This window comes from Podarcis gaigeae (assembly GCF_964106915.1).
Source record: "Podarcis gaigeae genome assembly, chromosome: 4".
In the NCBI taxonomy this organism is placed as follows: Eukaryota; Metazoa; Chordata; class Lepidosauria; order Squamata; family Lacertidae; genus Podarcis; species Podarcis gaigeae.
This window is the reverse complement of record NC_139677.1, coordinates 40334978-40357160: the sequence shown is the minus strand read 5'-3', so window position 1 is coordinate 40357160 and position 22183 is coordinate 40334978. Positions and strand designations below refer to the sequence as shown.

General features: G+C 42.2%; 1 protein-coding gene across 3 annotated transcripts in view; it reads left to right on the top strand.

Annotated features, from left to right (window-relative positions):
- The window catches only part of ARHGAP6 (Rho GTPase activating protein 6), a 183361-nt gene that overhangs the window by 14273 nt on the left and 146905 nt on the right, over nt 1–22183 (top strand). The window lies entirely within an intron of this gene.

Genomic DNA, 22183 nt, shown 5'->3' with positions numbered 1-22183 from the left:
GGCAGTGCTCCAAGCACTGAAAAGTCCTGTTTTGTAAATTTAAACTCCAGCTATTTTTAGCTTTTATTTTTAGTTAAAACATCGCATCACTACTGGCATGAAGTCAGAATGATCTTGAAACTTATGGCTAGGATCTGTTCATTCTCAACACTAGGGCCCCGTTGGTGCAAGCAGCGGTGTAATAGATATATTAAATGTAGCTACATAAAAGTGAATGCAGAGGAGGAAATACGATTTGTCTCTTTTCAACTAAAAATAGTTTGGTGTGAGGTTAAAAAACCCTGGCAAGATTAAATAGAATTTATGGGGTTAACGACCTTAAATGCTGGAATTGTCAGGCTGACTGATCATCTTCATGTATGGTGGGAATGCTCATCAGCTGTACTTTATTGGAGAACAATTTCACAATGTCTCTGAAATACTACAGACTGCATTATAAGACCTAGTGTTTTAATGGTTTTGTTTAATGTGGTTGGAAGTGAGGTGGAGAGGCCTCTAAGATTGTTAGCTTCTATCTCATTAATGGCTGCAAAGATCATGCGGGTAATGAAATGGAATGATCAAAATTCCTGGCCACTCTCTGGGAAATGGCTTTGACTAGGTGGCTAAACCAGGTAAAGGTAGCTGATGGGTCTTGAACCCTTGTTGCGCTAGGGACTTCCCTGCATGCAAAGACAGGCTCTGGTGCATTAAGCGGACGATACCAATAATGGGTCCTATGGTCAAAAAGTTGGTTTCCGCAGGTTCTGTAGAGGGAAATGAGGGGCAGATGGTGCTCTCCCATCTGGGAAGGTAGCCTATCTAGGAGAAGAAAAACAATGATCCCCAACCTCTGCTGCCTTGTGGGATATCTTTGCGAGAAGAAAAGACTAAGGAGTAAACCCTACACAAATCTGGAGTGGAGTCCCTAAGATGGTTGGGTGACATATTGTATGCCTCCTTCTGGCAACTCCTGCAGCCTGGCTGGTTCCAAATGTAGTGTTCTGCTTTCCTTTGGACCGCATCAGCAAGACTGGTGGAGGGTCTTGTTGTCTTGGCAGCCCAGGGCCGCTATACACATTGCTTAGGCTTGCATGCCTGGAAGGTCACTTTGGTGCTGCTAACACAGCAAGAGCAACACAGGCAGGGCCGTAGTTAGGGGCTGGTGAGGTGGGCTCTTGCCAGGGGCACAGGTGGAGGGGGGTGCGCAAAATCGGCTTTTAAAAATTGTGCATAAATATGTCTATAAAAATATTGATTATTGCCTCATAAGAAAAGGTTTTAAATAGAGGGTGAATTGAATGGTGGGTGGGTTTGGAGGAGAGGTGGAAAGAAGAGCTGATTTGTCAGTGGCTAGGGGGTCCAATCTGGACAGTTCTGCCAGGGGTGCAAGATCACCTAGCTACGGCACTGTACACAAGAGGCAGCCATTACAAGTTACCGATCTCTGCAGCCACAGCAGGCACTGTGATTCTCCAGCAGTTTGATGTCACCCGAGAGGCACACTCCATTGTCTTTTGAGACAAACAGATGCCAAATGATGTGCCTGGAATCTTTGAATGTCATTTATCCCAGTTTTTTATATGAAATTGTTTTATTTATGTTTGTTGCTAAATCACTTTGAGATGTTTTATTTGAAGCTATTCATAACTACAATATAATCAATCAATACATACATAATAGTTGTAGGCTACCTTGAAAACACGGTGAGTATATCAGAAACGAAGGCTAGGAGAAGAGAAATGGCCTCATAGATAATGGTATGGTGGCTTTCGATTCTCCTTATTCCACATTTTTTGGAATACATTTCAATGCTTGGGCTCGAGGCCCTGCTATCCACTAGAGGATGTGCAGAAACAGAGTCCAATATTGCACTGAGAATATTTGAGTTATATCAGGGAACAAAAACATCGTAAATCATCAGTCATTATATATATATTTTAAACCTCAGGGAATTGAGAGCTGAAAGTTGTCATGATTCCTAAATATCTTTCTTTAACTGAGCCAGGGAATACTTGGTTCAGATTCATGAAACATTTTTTACCTAGTAGAGTGAGGTGCATGTTGCATGGTATCATTCTCAACAAAACGTTGCTTGTTGCAGTGGTAATTTTATTTTGGCAATAGTTCAGTATGTTGGATCACATATTGGGGTTGCCTACTTTTCTCCTCGGTGTAGTTGAGTAAGCAGTCTAATTGACATGTGAAGTGGCAGTATATTTTTATCTGCAGAAGGTGTCATGGGTGAAATCTGTGAAGTGTATGCAACAAAGTAATTTGCCAACTAAGTAAGCTGCAAAGGTCTGAAGGTATGCATAATGGAATTTAACAGAACAGGCCTTTGCTTCATCTCTTAAATATTGACTCTTTAATAATAAGATAGATGGGAAATTGGACTGTCACTTCTCCCTTTAAGTTTCATTCTCAGTAGCTTGGATCAGTTTTTCTGACTTTGTTTTTGGAATTTTAGTGTGTTTTGTTTATATGCACAGGGAACCACCTTGCCAATGATCTCACCATACCACATATCCAGATACTGTACAGTTTTGAAGCCTTGCTAATCTGTGATAGTTAGTAGTAGTTGTTGCATGATTTTGAGACATTTGCTCGTTTATGGATGAGATGTACAGAGAAAGTGAATTGCTATTGGCTTATATATATGTGTGTGTGTGTGTTGTAGTCAATACTTTGTAAAGCTGTAGGAATATTTCTAATGCAACTACCAATATCAATAGGCTTTATTCACAGAGCTGTTTCTGGCCCTGTTGGACATGCTAATTTTTCATGTCAGTCTGCAGCTGGAACTTCTTATCCATTTGGATGCCATTTTCCTTTGGCTCACCTTAAGCTCTGTGAAATTTCCATGCTTCAATTGATATGTCAGAAAAGTACATGTGAAATAATGTGTTATGATGTGAGTGGCTGCATGAAAACAATGGAGATTTAGTATAATGGGGTGGGGGTGGGGAGATGGAATTTTTTTTATTGCTTATGCTTTCTGTTCCCTCCTGAAGGCCAAGGGGACTATCAGCAAACAAAGAAAAAGAACAAATTTGAAATATCAGAATAATGATAAATCATAGAATCTTAAGAGTCATGGAATTGTTATAAACGTAACAATGTTTCTGAATTTAGCACGAGACAAAAGCCAAGCGTCCTTTCCTCCCTAATTAACTTTTATTGATAAAATAATAACAAACGTCAGCTTTACAGAAACATGGAATGGAATAAAACAAAAACAAAAAATTAGAAAGTATTACAAAGGGATATTAACTGAGGTGGAATACTCACTGGTGTAGAAAGATATCACAAGTACATAAGCAAAGATACAGTGTTTTACCTTGCATCAGTGTTTCCCAATGTGGACCCCTTTCCCCCCCCCCAAAAAAAAGCCAAGCCATGGACCCCCTACTTTTGAAATGTTTTGATATCTCCTTGGTAGTTTTCGTTATGTGAATGGTGCTGCAGACCCCCTGGGTTCTGCAGACCATGTTAATACCCTGGGGTATGCAAACTACCAGTTGGGAACCATTGCTATGGATAAATGAGTCCTCTGTAGAGCAATACCTGAGGGACCAGAGGGCTAACATGCAAACAGAAAAATACAAACTATGAGAATGGATACTACACAGTGTCACAGTGGTCTTATCATGTCCACTCAAAAATAAGTCCCACTAAGTTAAATGGGACTTACAAAACAAACAGTACTCTTTCAAAGCTACTAAAATTAATAAGCATAAAAACACCACAATAATCCCTGTATTATTAAAAAAACGCAATGAGAAGAACATTAGCAAATAAACCTATTGTCAGGGGCTCAGGAGCAGAGGCACAGGAGAAGGGAGGAAATGGAGAGCGAGGAGGAGGAATCCAAGGGGGGCATAGGCAGTGACAGTGGTCAGAGGGATTCCACGAGCCTCTCCAGTGAATCGGAAGATTCACAGAAGGGAGCGCCGATGGCCAGGGCAAGGGGGGTGCCAAGGGGGAAACCCCAGAAGGAAGGGGCCAGCGGGGACTCCCAGAGCAGCAGTTGGAAATCAGGACCAGCTTCCCCACCAGAGCGCAGTGGGGGGGAGGAGTCCCAGGAATCGGGACCAGTGTTCTCACTACCAGCGAGAGGAGATGAGTCAGGATTGACCACGCCTCCATCGGAGAGCGGGGAAACGGTCAAGAGGAAGGTTACCGGCTGGGCGCGTGCGCCAAGTTCAAATGTACAGGCGAGCGGCACAGCAGGCAGCCCGGATAGGGAGCCAGGTCCTAAAGCCCGCCGGAAGGAGGGGGAAGACTCAGGGGGGTCAGCGTCAGAAGAGTCCAGAAAGGAGGAAACCCCAGGGAGCAGAAGGACCCAGAGGAGGAAGGAACAACGGAAGAGGTGGAGTAAGGAGTAAGGCTAGAGTCTTAAACTGGTGTCTAGGAGGCGGAGACTCAGATGGAGCTTCGCCGGTCTAAGGTCTAGGACGTAGAGTTGCACGCTGCGGTTTGGAAATGGAAACTAATCTTCAATAAAGACTTTTATATGTTATTACTGACTAGCGTTGGTCCTCTGTGAGCTGGGACCTGGAGGCAACTCTGACACCTGTGAAGAGAAGAGGCAACTTGAGTATGAATATTTATATTTATGCTTTATTTATGAATTTTAACAAGGCAAAAATAAGGAATGTGTTAAGAGCTAAGCTACAATAAATATTATTGCCAAACGCTAGTTATAATTTATTGAAGGGGGGTTTAAAATGCATAAGTGACTGCCGGTTCTGCATTTTATCCAAAGTCAGCCTAGTTATCCCCACTGCCACAAATTTTCTTTTCAAATTGCCTCCTAGCCTCTAACCTAAGCATTTCTTATTTTGTATTGCATACTCATCTCCCCTCAGTTGTGAAAGAGGTGCTGCCTTGAACTGACCACAGTTCCTGAAATGGCAACCACTAAAGGGGAGATTTCCAAGGGAAAGCTACGTACTTTGGAGTTGTCTCCACTGGTGTGGACACACCATCTGTGATGAAGCTCAGGAGATACTCTTCATCCCCAGGAAATAGGGACTGGAATCTACACATCAAGATGCTGACAGACCTTGTGGATTGGTGTTTCTGTGCCCAGTTCAGAAAATGTTCCTCCCACCTTGGTTTCTGGCTTGCCTCTGACATGGCAAAAACAGTGTTTAGATGCAACATAGCATGCTCATTTTGACATATTATGATGTCTGTTGTTGCTTTCATTGTTAATATTTTTGCTATGCCAGGTTTATTGTTTTTTCGTTAGGTTTCTTGAGCAATCCGCACATGTTTCAGCCACTTGCGGACGAAGGTGGGGGTGGGGGGAGCTGTCTGCCCCGGGTGCCATCCCGGGGGGTTTGTGACATTGCGGCTGCCCCCGCCCCCAGGATGTTCTGCGCTCGCCATGCATGCCCTGGGGGGTGCACCATGCCTCCTGGGATGCACACCAGCCCCGCCCCACGGATGTACGCCGCTCTCAGTGCCAGAGCTGGTAGCTTCGCCACTGGTTCCAGCTTTTAAAATCCTCTATGTAGTATGGGATTTTGGTTTTTTCATACAATTATTTCTCTCACCTCCCACCCCCAGGGTTTTGGGGGGAAAGGATGTTAGCCTTATGTGCATTTTGGAAGAATCTAACAATGCCTGCAGTGTACTTTTCAGCAGCCTGAAATGATGTGCATGAAAATGCGAGCAAGCTAAAAACTTCTCAGCTGATTGCTCATCAACAGATCCCCTATGATTTGGCAGCTATATTAGAGGAAGCAAGCTTAATAATGTTGTGCTTGATGTTCCTGCTGAGATACAAAGATAAAACTGTTCATAATTACATAGGCTTGAACCCAGGAAATTCAGATCTAGTAGATATTTTAAAGTGAGTCACTACCCATTCAGGATATGCTGGAATTGCATTTAGATCCCTGGAGAAGCAGCTGCATCATACTACAGTAGAAGTTAAGTTCTTCTATGGCTGGTTGGCAAGTACACAGGAAAAATAATACCTGAAGTTATTAGCATATCAAGGGAAGCATCCATTGATGCCAATAGAGTCTTCCCTTGAAATGCAAATAGCCACTTTGGAATGGCAATTTTTTCCTCTGGACCATGGTAAGGGGTAGGAGAGGAGGGTTAAACACCCACTCTCTATCACTTACAATTGTTAGACTTATCAGACTGTCCCATTGCTGCCATTTACTTAAGAAAAACGTGTAAACATCCCATTTACCATTCTCAGAGATGCTCAACTTGTGCAGATTTATTTAACAATTGACAACATTTGACTAGTCGTTTGATTCACATTCCAACCCTAGATGATTTGGGGTGCAGGTTCTTCTTTCAGCAGTAACATTGATCCTAAATGAAAGTTAGGTGTTAATGTGCAATTGGGATTTCTTCTTTTGTAACCCTGAGGCCAGAGTGGGCTGACAGATGTCTCTAAGCCTCACCCCTTGTAAAGCTGAAGCTGTGTATCATTTTATACTTGCATTAATTAAAAATCCCGGTTATGAAATTGTCCTCAGGTTTCAAAGTTAATTAGTTGAAGTGGGGGAATTGACTGCTAAGTTTTGTTCAATTCTGTTCAGATAACAGCCTGTGGGGTGCATTGGTAGTGCATTTGACAGGTCAACCTAAGGTCAGGTGCCATTGCATTCATTAACACGCTTAGCAATAGCTAACAATTACTGCGTGACTAGAATCTATATCAACTGCCTGCTGTGAAATGAGTCCTTTCCGTAAAGTGTGTGTTACACATATGCAACACAAACTTTCCCCTGCATCTTCTATTAACTTATTACAAATTACTTGCATAGTGAAAACAGAGCATTTTCCTGCTTGATATAGTCATCTTTCTCCCTGCTCTCCTTTTATTCTAGAATAACTATTAACTACTATGGTGTAGCAGGTTATCACGATGGATCAGTGCAGTTTGTTAGAACCTCAACTTGTATGGTGTGAAAAGTTCCCTTTTTTGTTAACTATTGCAACCCCCTGCATGTGAAGACAGGCTTGAGCAGACAAAAGCAATGGTGTGTCCAATGGTCAAGAAGGCTGCATGTACTGTAGGGGAAGATGAGGGGCAGATGGGGCTCATCAACCTGGGAAAGGTAGCCCATCTAGGTGAAGGAAAACTCTGATCCTCAGCCTTTGCTGCCTTGCAGCTACACTCATTCGTGATAAAGGCTTTGGGAGTAAATCCTGAGGAAAGATATGTACCCACTGCCTTGCAAGACATCTGCAGGAGAGAGAAAAAAGGCAGAGGAATAAACCTTACACAAATCTGGAGTGGAGTCCCTAAGGCAGTTGGATAGCGTCTTGTATGCCTCCTTCTGGCAACTCCTGTACCAAAGCTGGTGCCCATTATATTATTCTACTTTCCTTGGGACCTTTCAGTGAGGCCAAGAGAGAGGTTTTGTGGTCTGGGCATCCCTCGACTTTGATACACACTGTCTAGGTTTGTGCCCCAGAGAGGTCACTTTGGTGCAACTATTTAACTCACCCCTGATTCTTCAAACCATGGTTTGTTAGTTCACCTGAATTCAGTCTTTGTCTCCAGTTTCCTATTAATTTGGAAGTTGATGTGATAAAGAGAAAGCCTCTCCTCTCTCCAAGAGGGGAGGTGTTGTGGGTGGGACGCGATTTCTGCGTCATGCAAGGGGTGTTACGCCCCCTGTCCCACTCACCTGGCTGGCACACCACACCCACAGGGGGTGTGGTTTGCAGTTTAACTTACTGCTGTGCCAGCCATTCTGCCTCATTTTCCGCCTTCCCGTCGTGAGTCACCCACCCTCCACTCCCTTAGAGTTTAGGGTTTAGTTTTCTCTTGGTCTTGCTATGGACCTTAGGTTGGTCGCCCAGGTTGTCCTGGGGGCCTGGTAGGAATTTTTCCATCTGGCATTAGGCCTTGTGACTTTTTCACCTACCTCGTAGCAATCGCCACAACTTTCTTGGTATTGGTGGGTAGGTTAGGCATTGGAATGTGTTCGTGGTGTGTGGAAGGGCTAGGTGTGGCCATCGCCTACACCTTCAATTTTGGGTATTCCGTTAAAGGAATCCGGCGGTCATGGATCCTGTCCGATGCCTGTGTGGCGGGGGGCCATGGCACGACCCCCGGTGACATCAGGGGAGAGCTTATAGTTGTATTAGCATCAACAGGCTCCACCCTCTTGTGAATAAACCCCCTTTGGGCTCACCCCCTCTCCGAGTGGGTGGAGTCAATCTGTCGTGGTCCAATGCCTAAGCCAATACCTTTTCACTTGCTGTAATCAATAAAGTTGTGGCCTTTTCTTGCCCATTAACCTTATATTCCGTATCCGTATGTCTTCATTTCACAAAGCGGGGATCGGGTCCTCGAACCACAATGGCCTGTTAAAAAGTAAAATAATAATAATAATAAAGTAAAAAAGAACAAAAAGTAAAAAGGAACAAATGTGATTTTCTTCTGTTGTTCTAAATTCAATTAAAAGATTACTTATTTGTACAATTTATAGTTAAACAAAACTCTAAGATGTTTACAACTTAGGTAAGATACAGGTCTCTTAGATGTGTCCATACAAGGACAAAGCAAGACTTAGCAGGACAAAACCTTAATCAAGTTCCATCATCCAGCTTAATGAGAAATTTTTGCAATAATTACAGAGAATTTACAGTATATATTTTAAAATCACGATTATTTGTAACCTGGATAACTTCTACCAGGTTGGAGTTTTAGTAACACTTCATTTTATGGTAATGGCCATCATCGAAGCAGTTGAAAAGTACATCTTTGATATTCTCCCCAGTTCTTAGTCATCATTCCTCTGTGCAGAGGCTCTACAGACACAACACCATTCTTGTCGTCTGCCAACATTTATAGTCCTGATCAGCACAGCATTGTGTTGTTAGCTTGCCATCGGTGAAACTGCAGTTGTAACATAGTAACTTGCATTGCACATGTTATCCTTTTTTGTTTTGCATTGCATTGCACACTTATCCTATCTGGGAAGAATGTATGAGGTGTGCAAGTTTTCTTATCTGCCTTTCAGTAAGTGGACAGATAAATAGTTTAATTTAAAATATGAAGCTGTGACTTCAAAATATATATATATCTCAGTGATGGCTTTTGATATCCTGTAGCTTGTCAAGGGAGCACGTGACCATACAGTCTGCTAGTGATGTTGGAGAGCTGCATGTTTCAAGCCTAGCCTCCAGGAAGGAGGAAGAGGAAGATGGTTTAGATTTACAACAGGCGGTTGAGGGAGGTCACAGCTCAGAGGCAGATGAAGGGAAAAGTTGGGAAATCATGGGCAAGCCAGAGCAACACCTGGCTGACACGTTGTCATTAGAAAGCATTCCAGACCCTCCATCTCCTAGAACCCAGTGAGCCTTAAAAGTAGGAGACCAAAGAGCTCAAAGACAGAGGGCACATAACAGCACCTGTAGAGGAAGTGATGATGACGAATGAGGAAGTGCTCCCATGGGGGACAGTGGAGATTCACCTGGGGTAATGCCATTATCCAAGAGGCTGGGTTCTATAGCTCCTCTCTGTAAAGATTGAAATAAAAAAGGACTGTAAGAAACTTTTCCTTGTCTTATACTTTCCTGGGCAACCAGCTGGGAGCTGCTGACAGCATCCTGACACTTAGGGGAGTTGGAGCCTAACAACATCTGGAAGGCCACAGGTTGCCCATCCCTGGGTAAGATGACTGGATGCAGGATAGCTCCTGAACTTTACCTTTTGGATTGCACCTTACAATATAAGGCACGAGGTGGGCTTTCATTGGGCTAGCACTAGCTGCAAAGATGCATTACAGTGGGACCTCGGGTTGCGAACGTGATCCATGTGGGAGGCATGTTCGCAAACCGCAGCACCGCGCATGCGCATGCGTGGGTCGTGATTCGGTGCTTCTGCACATGCACAAGTGCCAAAACCCGGAAGTGACCCATTTCGGTACTTCCAGGTTCGGCGCAGTGTGCAACCCGAAAATGCATAACTTGAAGTGTCTGTAACCCAAGGTACCACTGTACTGAAAAGATGTACAAGTAAACACCTTGGGTGTCTGGCCTTGTAGGTCTCACAAGCACTTCTGAATTCACACATTAGCCTTGAGGGGCTTATCATTGAGGGGCTGCGTGGTTGGTGGTGATGGTACATAAGAAGAACTGACTTTGTGTTTGCCGATGTGTGTGTATATACATAGTAGTTATGTTGCCTTAGGTGAGCCAGCACCTGTTAATATTGTTTTACAGTAACTAGATTCAGGGTCATTTTTACGAGGGAAAAATAGTTTTGAGACAGAAAGAATTTGAAAACTGGAATAGCTTGTTTAGAGCTTATTTGTTCAGTAATTTATTAAATGGATAAAATATGTGTAAATATGGATAAAAAGGTGTCTACTTAGGCATTTCCAAAAAGAAGATGAAAAGCACCACAAAAAAGAGGACACAAAATTGCATACAGTTTGCAAATGCTTATTTATATGTATAAATGAAACTTTGGAAATCCTTTGCTTTGCGTTTCTGTTTATTTCTTCTGTGCCTACCCAAGGAGCCTGTGCATTTCAGTTTAAAGATGGGGAGTAGCCATTGTTTCTTTATCCTAGAATCCTAGGTGTGCAACTTGATACCTGTAGCGTTTGGGAAGGATTTCTTCAGCTCTGTGATGGCATCTCTAAACATCCATTTAATTTTTGTACTATTTTGTACATTTGTACTTTTCTGTATATCTATACCCACACAGACTTTTGGACCTTGATTTTCTGCTCATCTTTTTCTTGGGGTGGGTTGAATTGGAGCTGATCTTGTAGACTTCTTACTAGTGATCATTTTAGCCTGCTACATAAAAAAACATTAAAAGCAAGAATATTAAGTCACTGATGTCACCAGCTTAGCATTAGAAGGGAATCTTGGACCCAATGTATAAGTATGCTGACTAGTGTGATAAAATTCTGCACTGTACCAGTTCAGACTGCAGATATACATAGGATTAATGTTTGTATGCTACTGCATGTAGGAGAACATGTCTGGCACACCAGTGAGAATTATTTAGCACCACTCTCTCCCTTATGGGCTGGTATGCAGAAGTTTTTGTTTTGTGGGGGAAGCTTTTAAAAATATGATATCTGCTTTGCTCAGGACTGACCCTACCATTAGGCAGAGTGAGGCGACTACCTCAGGTGGCAAATGCAAGGGGGTAGCAGTCACTTCTTAAGTGCCCAGCCATTCCGCTCTGTTGGAGGACAGACTTGTTTATGCTAGACAGCCAACCTTGCCCACCCTAAACTATCCTGTTGTCCCATGTCAATGGGGTGCCATCTTGTCTTTCACCTCAGGCAACAAAAATGTATTGTGTCCGCCCTGGAATCCAGAATCCTGTTACCTCAGTTCCCCTCATTTTGCACAATGTATAGGTCTGCTCTAACGCCTCCTGTTTTACTTAATTCTCCAAAAGGCTGTGTGGCCTAGTGAACCTTTTCAAGTAGAGTGGTGTGGACCAGTCATACTGATACCAGCGAAAAAACTCTTTTGGGGCAGCATAGAGCTTAATAGTAACTTGCCGTTTGCTTTTTAAAGTAGCAGTTTTACTGTAGCTTGTTATTTCTGCTTCCTCTCCTCTGACATTCCTATCAAATTAGTTTTGTTTGTGTAAGCAAGGCTTTATGAGCTTTTAAACAAAGTACAACATTTAATGTATGTGTACAGGCAGCACCACAGCAGTGTGACTTGAGATAAATATATTCAGCTGCCTCCACGGAAATGTAAAACATGACCCCTTGGGCATGTCTCCTAGTAGGCTAGAACGATGCGTATATTGGCAGGTCATTTGGAATTGTTCAATACTTGTTTTATTATGATGAAGCTTAGAACAAAAATTGGAATCTACATATACTCATTAAGCACATTTTTTCCAGTAAGTTGTTCTCAAGTGCATGATGAGGTCATCCTTCTCAGAAATTATAGCTTGTTTTCTTACAGATAAGTTCAAGTAGATTTCACAAGCCATTAAACAAAAACATTGTTCTGTGAGAAACTTTTTCTGCTGGTCAGACAACATGGCCGCATTACATATAAATATGTTGTAGCAACATACAAGTTGTATCCAGTCTTTACAACAAAATCACTTGCAAATCTACAGGAGATTGCAATCTCTGTCCTAAATCTTGTGCTAAAGATATTAGTTCGTTCCTCTTTGATGATGTAATGCTACAGAAATGTAAAGTTGATACGCCGCAGCTTCAAAATAGGAACTATCTGGCTCATGGTCTGCATTATCAGTGGTGTAATAATACTCCTTTTGATCAAAGTCTTTTTTAAATCAATGGTCTCTCTGTGTGTGACTACATAAAAGTTTCAGCGTGTCCAGTGTGAAGTGAAGCAGAAGGATGCTGGATAAGCTAAGGTCTTAGTCCTTGAGTAGGTTAGTTCATCAACAGGCAGACGATATTGGGTAAATGGTGTGGGAAGTGGGCAGAATCTGACCTGAATGGACTGTCTCGGGGGTGAATAAAAGTTGAGTACTAACTTTCTAAGTCTTGACTGGACCAGAATAAAGAAGTGTTCTGAAAAAGCTACTCCATGCCTCCCCTTCCACATAGCTGGCAAACCTCTGAGCAATTCTTGTTTTCTGTGGTATGGGCCAATAAACTTGCTGAGAGCTATTTTCCCTAGAGCATTTTCCTCCAGACAGCATTAAACAACCTACATCTGGAGTGTTGTTGGTGTAGTATGGCTTTCTTATCTTTGCTTATGTGAGTCTCAAAGCTCCCTTCTTGAGTTTGACATTGTACCAATGAATTATCTATGTCATCATTTCCCCTCTAAATCGCCACAACTTAAGTTAAGGTCATTACAACAAATTCAAACACCCAAAGCAAGTTAAGGCATATGACCTTAACTTCTGTGCCGTGCAAGTAGTTAAATGCATTCTGCAGCCTTGCATATTATGCTTCCTTGCAGCCAGAACCCAGTCTCTTGGTCTTGCATCTCTAATTGCCTTCCTCTGCAAAATGAGATACTGAATTTGCATCGTGATCATGGATAACTGATGGACTATATGAAGATCAATCCTGACAAGATGGGCAATTTTAATAACAGCACATAACATTCGTAAAGCATTTTCAAGTATTCAAAGCATTTTACATGCATTATCAAGCTGTAACCCTCACAACACCCGGATAGGTTCACTTTGGTTCAGTGAAAGGGTCTTGTTTCTTGTCCCTGGATCTTAAGGGCATGTCTATTGTTAAGCTTGCCCATCCTTGATGTTGCAGAGTTGTCCTGTAATGGAAGAGATGAGAAGGAGGGAGATGGTGAGAAAGAACTTTCTCCATGAGCCTCACCCCATGTCATTTTCACCAAACTGCTGTTCCATCCACCATGTAAGCCAAGAGCAACCAAGGCTGGATCTACACCGATCTGTTTAGCATTATTAAGGGGACGACAGAGGACGAGATGGTTGGATAGTGTTCGCAAAGCTACCAGCATGAGTTTGACCAAACTGCAGAAGGCAGTGGAAGACAGAAGTGCCTGGCGTGCTCTGGTCCATGGTGTCTCACAAAGAGTCGGACATGACTAAACGACTAAACAACAACAACATATATATATCATTCTAAAATGTCGCAGGGCAGACTTGTAAATTAAAAGCATTTCTTACTTTGCTTTGTCCGTCACAACACTGGTTCCCTACTGCTGGTTCCTGGTTCCAGTGCCCTCTTGTGTCACATTTTAATAAAGTATTATGAACATTAAAAGCAGAACGTTAATGTGTCACTCTATGTTATGAAAACCCTTCCTTAACGTTATAAACCATGAGTGTAGATCCACCCCAAAAGGGTTTAGGAAACAATACATTTAATGGGAAGAGTGAAGGAAAAGAGGAGAAGGGCAGAAACTGGTGTGAGGGGAGGCTAGGAAGAATAGAAGAGCCAGGGGAGCAAAGGAGGATCATTGAACCGGTGCATTGTAGAGTTGGAAGGGACCCTCGGGGTCATCTAGTCTAACCCCACCGCAATGTGGGAATCTCAACTAAAGCATCTGCAACAGATGGCTATCCAAACCTCCCAATATGCATTTGCCCCAGGCACAGCCATAGTATTTTCACACAGTTCATTGTTTGTATAGAAATGTAGTTGAGTGCCTATAGTTTTGCTTATAGTAAAATCTGCTTTGTGTGTATGTATGTATGTGTGTGTGAGAGAGGTGAATGAGGGGAGAGAGGCTGGAAAATTGACCTGGCAAACCGACCTGGCCACTCCAGCAGTTCACAATCTGTTAGTGAATGTTCTAGACATCAATACCTGATAGAAATAGCAGCCTGCATGTAAACAGTGTCCCAGTGGGCTCAGAATGTTTAGACTATGTGTCTTGTGTAGCTAGATGCTTTCTTCTGTTGGAACCAAGTATTTCTGCACTTGAAAAGAGGGTGTGTAGAGTGTGGAGTATGAGTAATAACATTTTGTCATGTACTTTATTGAGGATTTACTTGCTGGGAAACAAACCCTTCTGTCTTCTGTAAAATGGCATCTCAAAATGCATACAAAGCCAGCAGGACCAAAACATGCGGGGATTTGTATATACTTATGGGAAAGTCTCAAAGTATTTCATATTCTGCATTGGAAAGGACTGCTTGAACACGTAGTTGATAACCCTGTGGATTCTTTTTGTTTATGTGCTTGTTCTTTGAACGGCTGAAGACAGAGCACTTCCAACAATCATAAAGTAACCTCAATACCAGGAAGGCACAGAAATGTGTGGCTGAACTCTGAGCTATGTATGCAGAACAAATCTGATGGTGGGCCCTCCTGGACTGGACTGCTATTAAATGCAAGTTTCATTTGTGCATCTTCCCCTGTGTCAAACTCCCTTCTAAATGAAAGCTAGTATGTCAGGGGAAAATATTACAGCCAAGTCATTCTTATTCTTACTCAAATGTGTGTGTTATTGCAAGCGGAATATGTTAGGGAAAGGAAATGATACGCTATTTTTAAAAAACTCTTTGAGCAAATAAAGGCACAAAGAACAGACATTTCAACTGAAACAAGTCCCAATCGGAGCAAGTAAGTAAGTAATTTTATTTACGGCCATAGGCCCATACAGGTAAAAACGACACATAAATAACAACTTGTGCACGTGGGAAAAACAGCCGCTAAAACACCACTATAACAATAAAATACTATAAGATAGAATGGCATACTACGCCTTAGCTTGTAGTGCTCCTTGGCTTTTGGGTAAGGACAGCGACCAGGAACCTTGCCACTTTCAGGGTCGTATGAGTATCCTTATCCTGCAAGATTTGGGCAAGGTGGAATTTTGGTGGGGTACCCTCTAGTTTCTGTATGATTGATCCCAACAAATTTGCCCGTGGCACATTGAACAGGGGGCAAGTGAACATAATGTGCTGGAGCGACTCCGGTGTCTCCTTATCACATTCACACATGGCGGGGGCTTGGCCCTTTGAGAATCTATGTCTCAGGACGTTGGAGGGAAAAACGTTGAACCTCACTTTGGTGAAGGCCAGTCTATGGGCAACAGTCGAAAGGGAGGAGAGGTATGATGGAACGCAGTAAGTTAAAGTGATACCAATGTTCTGAGGCAAACAAACACCTCCCCCCAGCATATAATTTCGCTGTAGATCGATGTCATCCAGTCTTTGGCGGATCAGTCTTTGAGCAGTAATTTGGTCTAGTTTTAGGGAATCTGAAGGAGAGATTCCATAGCTCAGGAGTTTGGCATGGATTCTACTAGTCCAAAGGCTAGAGAATTCATCTCGCCATAAGCATTGGACAAGGTAGTGGTTTGGTAATCTATGCCACAATGATAACCAATAATTGAAGACTTGCTTCCACAGGCAAGTTTCTAAGGATGCGATCTTCAATTCTAGTCGCATGGCTGCATTGCTTACGCACAGGGGGAGCATTAGGAGCCGACGTAGGAATTGATTTTGCAGTGTCTCAAGAGGGGCAAGATCTGTCATCACAGCCCAAAGCGGGGCAGCATAAGCAAGCACGGCAACCACTTTTGCCTTGAACACCTTTAGGGCCGAGGGAACATGCAAAGCTCCATCCGAAAAAAAGAATCGGAGGAGCGCATATGACAGAGTTTTGGCCTTGTTAAGTAGGTGTTGAATTTGAGCTTTCCACCCCAAATTGTATTGAAAAATAACTCCTAGGTATTGAAATTTTAGAACTTGCTCTATTTTTGTTCCACCAAGCTTCCATTCGTATAATCTCCGGCTTCTGGAGAAAATCAGAATCTTGGATTTAACATGGTTGATGGTTAATTGGTTGAGTTGACAATACGTGGCAAAGATCTTCAAAGCTCTGGTTAGTCCAACACGTGTATAAGATAGAATTACCGCGTCGTCCGCATATAAAAGGAGTGGGCAGCGGTAGTCCGCTAGTCTAGGCGCGTGTGTACTTAGAGATGAGTTAACTAGGGGTGCTCGCATGTCACTGATGAATAGGTTGAATAGACAGGGAGCCAATATACATCCTTGGCGCACTCCCTTGTTTATTGGTATCGAATTTCCAATCCAATCGGAGCCTTTATCACTATCTCCACCTTTTGGGGATTATCTTTGTTATCACAGCTGCTTGACCATGACTAGGAATCTGATAGATGCTACTATCTTTGCAACAAAATCTGTTCTGAAGGATGAACTGAGAAATGTGAAGAACTAGTGTTTCTGTTAAAACTGTTGCAGGGATACCTGCTTTTGATGGCACTAAGCCCGTTTCCTAAACTGTTGACTCATTAAAGATGTCCCATTAAACCAAACATGGGGAAACTCTAGCCTATGGAACCCAATTAGGCATCACAGAGGGCCTAAGTTGGCCTACAAGGCTGTTTTCCTCAAGCCACATCCACCTGCCCTATTCTTGATGTCATATATCAGCTGATTGACAGCACTTTTCAAACCCCTGTTTGAAATCAAGTCACCAGGGCAAAGTCACTGTCTGGTAGTTAACAGGTGAGTAGCTCTGCCCACCTGTAAATTTGGCCTGCAGTGGTTGTGGGGTTTGAGGTTCTAGTCTGCTGGCTGGAAAAGATTACCCACCCCTGTGCTAAACCATAGTTTAGTATGATGAGAATGAGCTGCAGCAAGTCTTGGTTTCCTGTGTTCTCCCTGTGATCTGTCGTGACCACAAGGAAGCATTCAGACACATTTGTTTTCAGTTTAGATTAACTGTAGCTTGACATTTTGTCCACAGTCTGGTTAATCTTAGCCATGGTTTGTCAGAACCATGCCAATTTCAAATTGTAGTTAATGAAGCTTGTTTCTTTCTGCAATTAAGATTAACCACAGTTTATAGTTTAGATGACTTAACAAGAAGTAGTTAATTTAAATTAGAAGCGGGAACTTCTGAACCTCCAGTGATTATGTAGGTGGAATGGGTGAAGGGAGGACATATGTGCAAGGCTCCCTGCTCATTCTCGATGACTTAGTTTAGCATAATATCCAAATGTCTTCTGTTTACACAGCAGCGCGTTCATCAATAAAAGGCTGCCTGTAGTTGTCAGAACATATTTCTTACTGCTTATGTAACTTTACAGCTCTTGCTTGCTTGGTACAGTCAACGTTATTATTCTTAATCAGTAGAGGGAAATATAAGTGTGGAACATGGGCCAGATCTGTTTAGTTGGTACACAGTGACGATGGAGAGATTATCTGAGTACAGTATGTGTTTTTATGTTAGTAAATTTTTATTTGGATATTGTTTCACTGTGCAGAATAGTACAGTGGTACCTCGGCTTACATACGCTTCAGGTTACATACGCTTCAGGTTTCAGACTCCACTAACCCAGAAATAGTATCTCGGGTTAAGAACTTTGCTTCAGGATGAGAACAGAAATTGTGCAGCGGCGGCAGGAGGCCCCATTAGCTAAAGTGGTGCTTCAGATTAAGAACAGTTTCAGGTTAAGAACGGACCTCCGGAACGAATTAAGTACTTAACCCAAGGTACCACTGTACAAAGCTAAGTTTGAGTGTTAAAAATATTTGTTTATAGGTTCAATTCCAGGTGCTCAGATTATTATTTAAATCTCTAAATCAATGAAAGGCTGCCTCTATTCCTCCTGACCTTGTTGAACATGAGGATCTGCAGAGGGAGCTCTCTTGGTAGTCCTGTCACCCTTTGCCAGAGCAGAGCTTTCTCTTTGGCAGTCTCCCTCCTCACAGAGGTGTGTCTAGTATCTTCATTGTGCAGCTTTCACCATATGCTGAATTATACTCTTTGCCCTGGCCTTTGACAGCTAAGATGTTTTGTTTCTGCTCTTCTGTTGAATTTTGCATTGTTCCATTCGTAATGATTTTACACATTGTGTAACTTTTGTGGTTTTATCTGCTTTTTTAAAATAATTGCATCTTTTATTGTTGTGACCTACCATAGAACTCTTGTCTATTTAGAAAAGTATTTATATGCTGCCCTCTCATAAAATATCAGGGTGGCGTGCAGCTATATAAAAAGATTTAAAGAATGAAATGCCGTGCAACCCAGTCATTAAAACGACTGGCTACTGCAACACACCAACACACTTCAATGACTGGTATATTTAGTATACATTCAGTAGGTCAGTTTGTAGATATATCAGGCTCTATTGAACACTGGTCTGTGTTAAATCATAGTGTAGACAGGCCTGCTGTCAGATCAGTTCAGCATTGGTGAGCAGGAAGCCTGAGGGAGCCTAGAGATCTCCTTACTTGGACGTTTCAAGGAATTGCTGGGCTGGTAACTGTTCAGCCTTGGAACAGGGGAATGACTACATTTCCCAGAGTCCCCTTCAGTTCTGTCTCTATAGAACTTTCCCTTCTTGCCAATAAGACTCAGCTTCTCCAATGGCAAATCATGTAGATGAACATTTGAATGCCAGAGGCCACAATTATAACGTGGGTTGTTATTCATTCTGTTCTGATTTAGTTGAGTTGTCTTGGTTTCTCAATCCTCTAGGGAGGGGGTTGGGTCAAGTTTTCATTGTTATTATTATTTCATTTGATAATGTATATACAGTGGTACCTCAGGTTACATACGCTTCAGGTTACATACGCTTCAGGTTACACACTCCGCTAACCCAGAAATAGTGCTTCAGGTTAAGAACTTTGCTTCAGGATAAGAACAGAAATCGGGCTCCGGCGGCGTGGTGGCAGCAGTAGGACCCATTAGCTAAAGTGGTGCTTCAGGTTAAGAACAGTTTCAGGTTAAGAACGGACCTCCAGAACGAATTAAGTACTTAACCCAAGGTACCACTGTAAAACGTATATAAAATGTTAATGACAGACAAAAATTAAAAGCTGAGAAACAAAATTATAAAATAGGAACATAGAATGAGTAGTTGTACATGAGTTAAAATAATAAAGTCCAAGTAAAGGCTATCAACTTTACCAGATCATCAAGTATAGTTTCAGATTTACCAGGCTAGTGATGAGGGTTGTCTTGAAAATGATGGTTCCACTGTATATGTCTTAAAGGAATGTCCAATCATATTAAAAGGTGTCTGGAGGTTCTAGTCTTTGTCGAAATCTCTAATGATGCTCAATCTTTGATTTAAAAGCAAGTAAGCTGGTGTGATGCTTTCAGGCTTGATAATCCTATACAGTGCATGGCCCTGGTCATGCTCATTCCTGATTTCCTGATGTGCTTATTAGGTATTCAGGCAAGGAGGACTAATCTCCAGTGTCAGTGTGACTTGTCCTTCTACCTTTCACATGCTTCACTGCAATAAACAGGCTTGTGCTGGAAAAGCCACTTGGCAGCTGTAAAGTTATTTGACAGCTGTAAAGTTATTTGGATATAACGTTTCAGCAGATGAGGTCTTGCTTTTGTACCATTTCAGGCTAGAGCGATCTCTCTCTCGCTCTTGCTCTCTAATATGCTAGTTTTCTATGTGCAGGGATCTTTTGCCCAGAGAAGCATTTAGTCATCTGAAGTGGTAGCACTGAGAAAAATAGTTACTACCTCTAACATGCATGAGCCAGCATGGTGTAGTGGTTAAGAGCGGTGGACTCGTAATCTGGTGAACCGGGTTCGTGTCTCCGCTCCTCCACATGCAGCTGCTGGGTGACCTTGGGCCAGTCACACTTCTCTGAAGTCTCTCAGCCTCACTCACCTCACAGAGTGTTTGTTGTGGGGGAGGAAGGGAAAGGAGATTGTTAGCTGCTTTGAGACTCCTTAAGGGGAGTGAAAGGTGGGATATCAAGTTCAAACTCTTCCCTCCTCCTCCTCCTCCTCCTCCTCCTCCTCCTCCTCCTCCTCCTTCTTCTTCTTCTAACATATTGTTTACACTGACTAGCAGCAATCCTCCAGGGTTTCAGATGGGGATCATTCCCATTCTTTGTAAATAATTGGTCTTTCTTAAAAATCTTGTTCTTGTGGCAGTGAATGTTAACAGAGACCTTTTAATGCAGACCCTCCATTAGGAGCATGCAAACGAAACTCAAAATATTTGTAGAAATGTATACTGTATTAAGTCAACATATTTGTAAGAATCAAATAAATGTAATTCAGGGGCACTAAATGGAAGCTGGCTTTTTAAGCATAATATTTGTTTTGGCAGTGATTCTGAATTTTGAAACCCTGGTTTAAATTGTCTCAAAATCTGCCAGCTATAATCTCTCTCTAGTTATTAGAATCAAGGCATTCTCTGGGCAATGCAAGTAACATAAACTGTTCACCTCAAAATGAGGTGTATACCTTTGCATAAGATATGTTTTAGAGGCATGTGCATTTTATGTGTCCCTACAAGAGTGTGGCAATATTGTGAAGTGCTGTTTTCCAGATGGTTTTTTGAGTGAACCAGATTTAGTGTCAGGGAGTCAGAGTGGTTAGTATATTGGAGCCACTAGTAAGATTTCTTTATAAGCCATTTTGACCAATTTTATTTTAAATCTACAAAGGTAAGCCAGTTTTTGTAATGTCAAGTTAGAAACAGTAATTTCCCATTGTGAGCCTCCCAGCTGTGTCATCAACACAGTTGAATTTGTAAATTTAAGATAGAAACTTGAACACATGTCATGTCCTGATCCTAAGAGGAAAATAATGAGTCTGGGATTTTGGCTGGTTGCCTGTTCTGTATTGAGATGTGCTCCCTGTTAATGAACAGGTTCAGAGTTTTGAGGTGCTCCTGGGTCCATCTTTGTCATTGGAAACTCAGATGACCTCAGTGACTAGGAGTGCCTTTTACTAGCCACAGAAGGTACACCAGCTATGGCTGTTCTTGGACAGGGATTATCCATATATGGGTAATCTCGAGACTCAATTATTGCAATGTTCTCTATGTGGGGCTGGTCTGGAGGCTTCCGCCACTGCCAAATGCTGAAGCTAGACTATGGGCGGGGACAGACAGTGAATAATTACAGGGTTCAAAAAATTTCAGTGGCTGCTGATATGCCACCAGGCTAGGTTCAGGATCCTTGTGTTAATTAAAAAGGTCTTTAACAACCTGAATGATGGATACCTCAAGGACTGCATAATCCCTTGTATCCCTGTCCAATCACTGAGGTCTTTGCAGGAGTTGCTGTTAGTGGTCCTTCATGGCTCGTATCTACGAGGAGCCGAGAGTTTCATATTGTGGATGCAATTTTATGAAATTCCCTTCCAGTTAACGTCACAGAGGCCCTCTCTTTACTGAACTTTCAGTGCCTACTGAGTGTGTGTGTGTGTGTGTGTGTTCCAGTAGGCATTTTAATCAAAGTTTATTTCATAGTTTTAGGCAATTTTTACTTTTTTTGTTATTGTATATGTGTAAGCTGCTTAGAGACAGTTGTAGTTAAGCCAAATTATACATTGCTTACATAAATAAATACTGCAATAACAGAATATGAATTAAGCTGTAATTATTGTCGATAGGTAGCGTATAGTACTTGGAATAACGATCCTGTGCTCATTGTGTATGTGCATGCTGCTGTTGAATATATCCTTGATTAATCCTCAGAGAATGTTTTGTAAACTTAAATAGTATTCATCATGAATAGTTTTACTATTAAGGAACTGTCTGCAGACAGTTGCTTATAGTGTAGAGGCCTGTAATTCTTAACGAAACAAAAACATGGGAGACTGCTGTTGCTGCTTCTTGTTACCTCGCTGCTACTCAGGTTTTGGAAATGATAACTCATCTTCTGTAATCCTTATGCAGGACTGTGGTGAATTAGTGTCTCGGATATCTTTATTTCTTTGGTTTAGACCTAGCTGGGATTGCCAATATGGTGCAAAAGAGTACCAATCTGTCTCATCCCACTCCCCCCCCC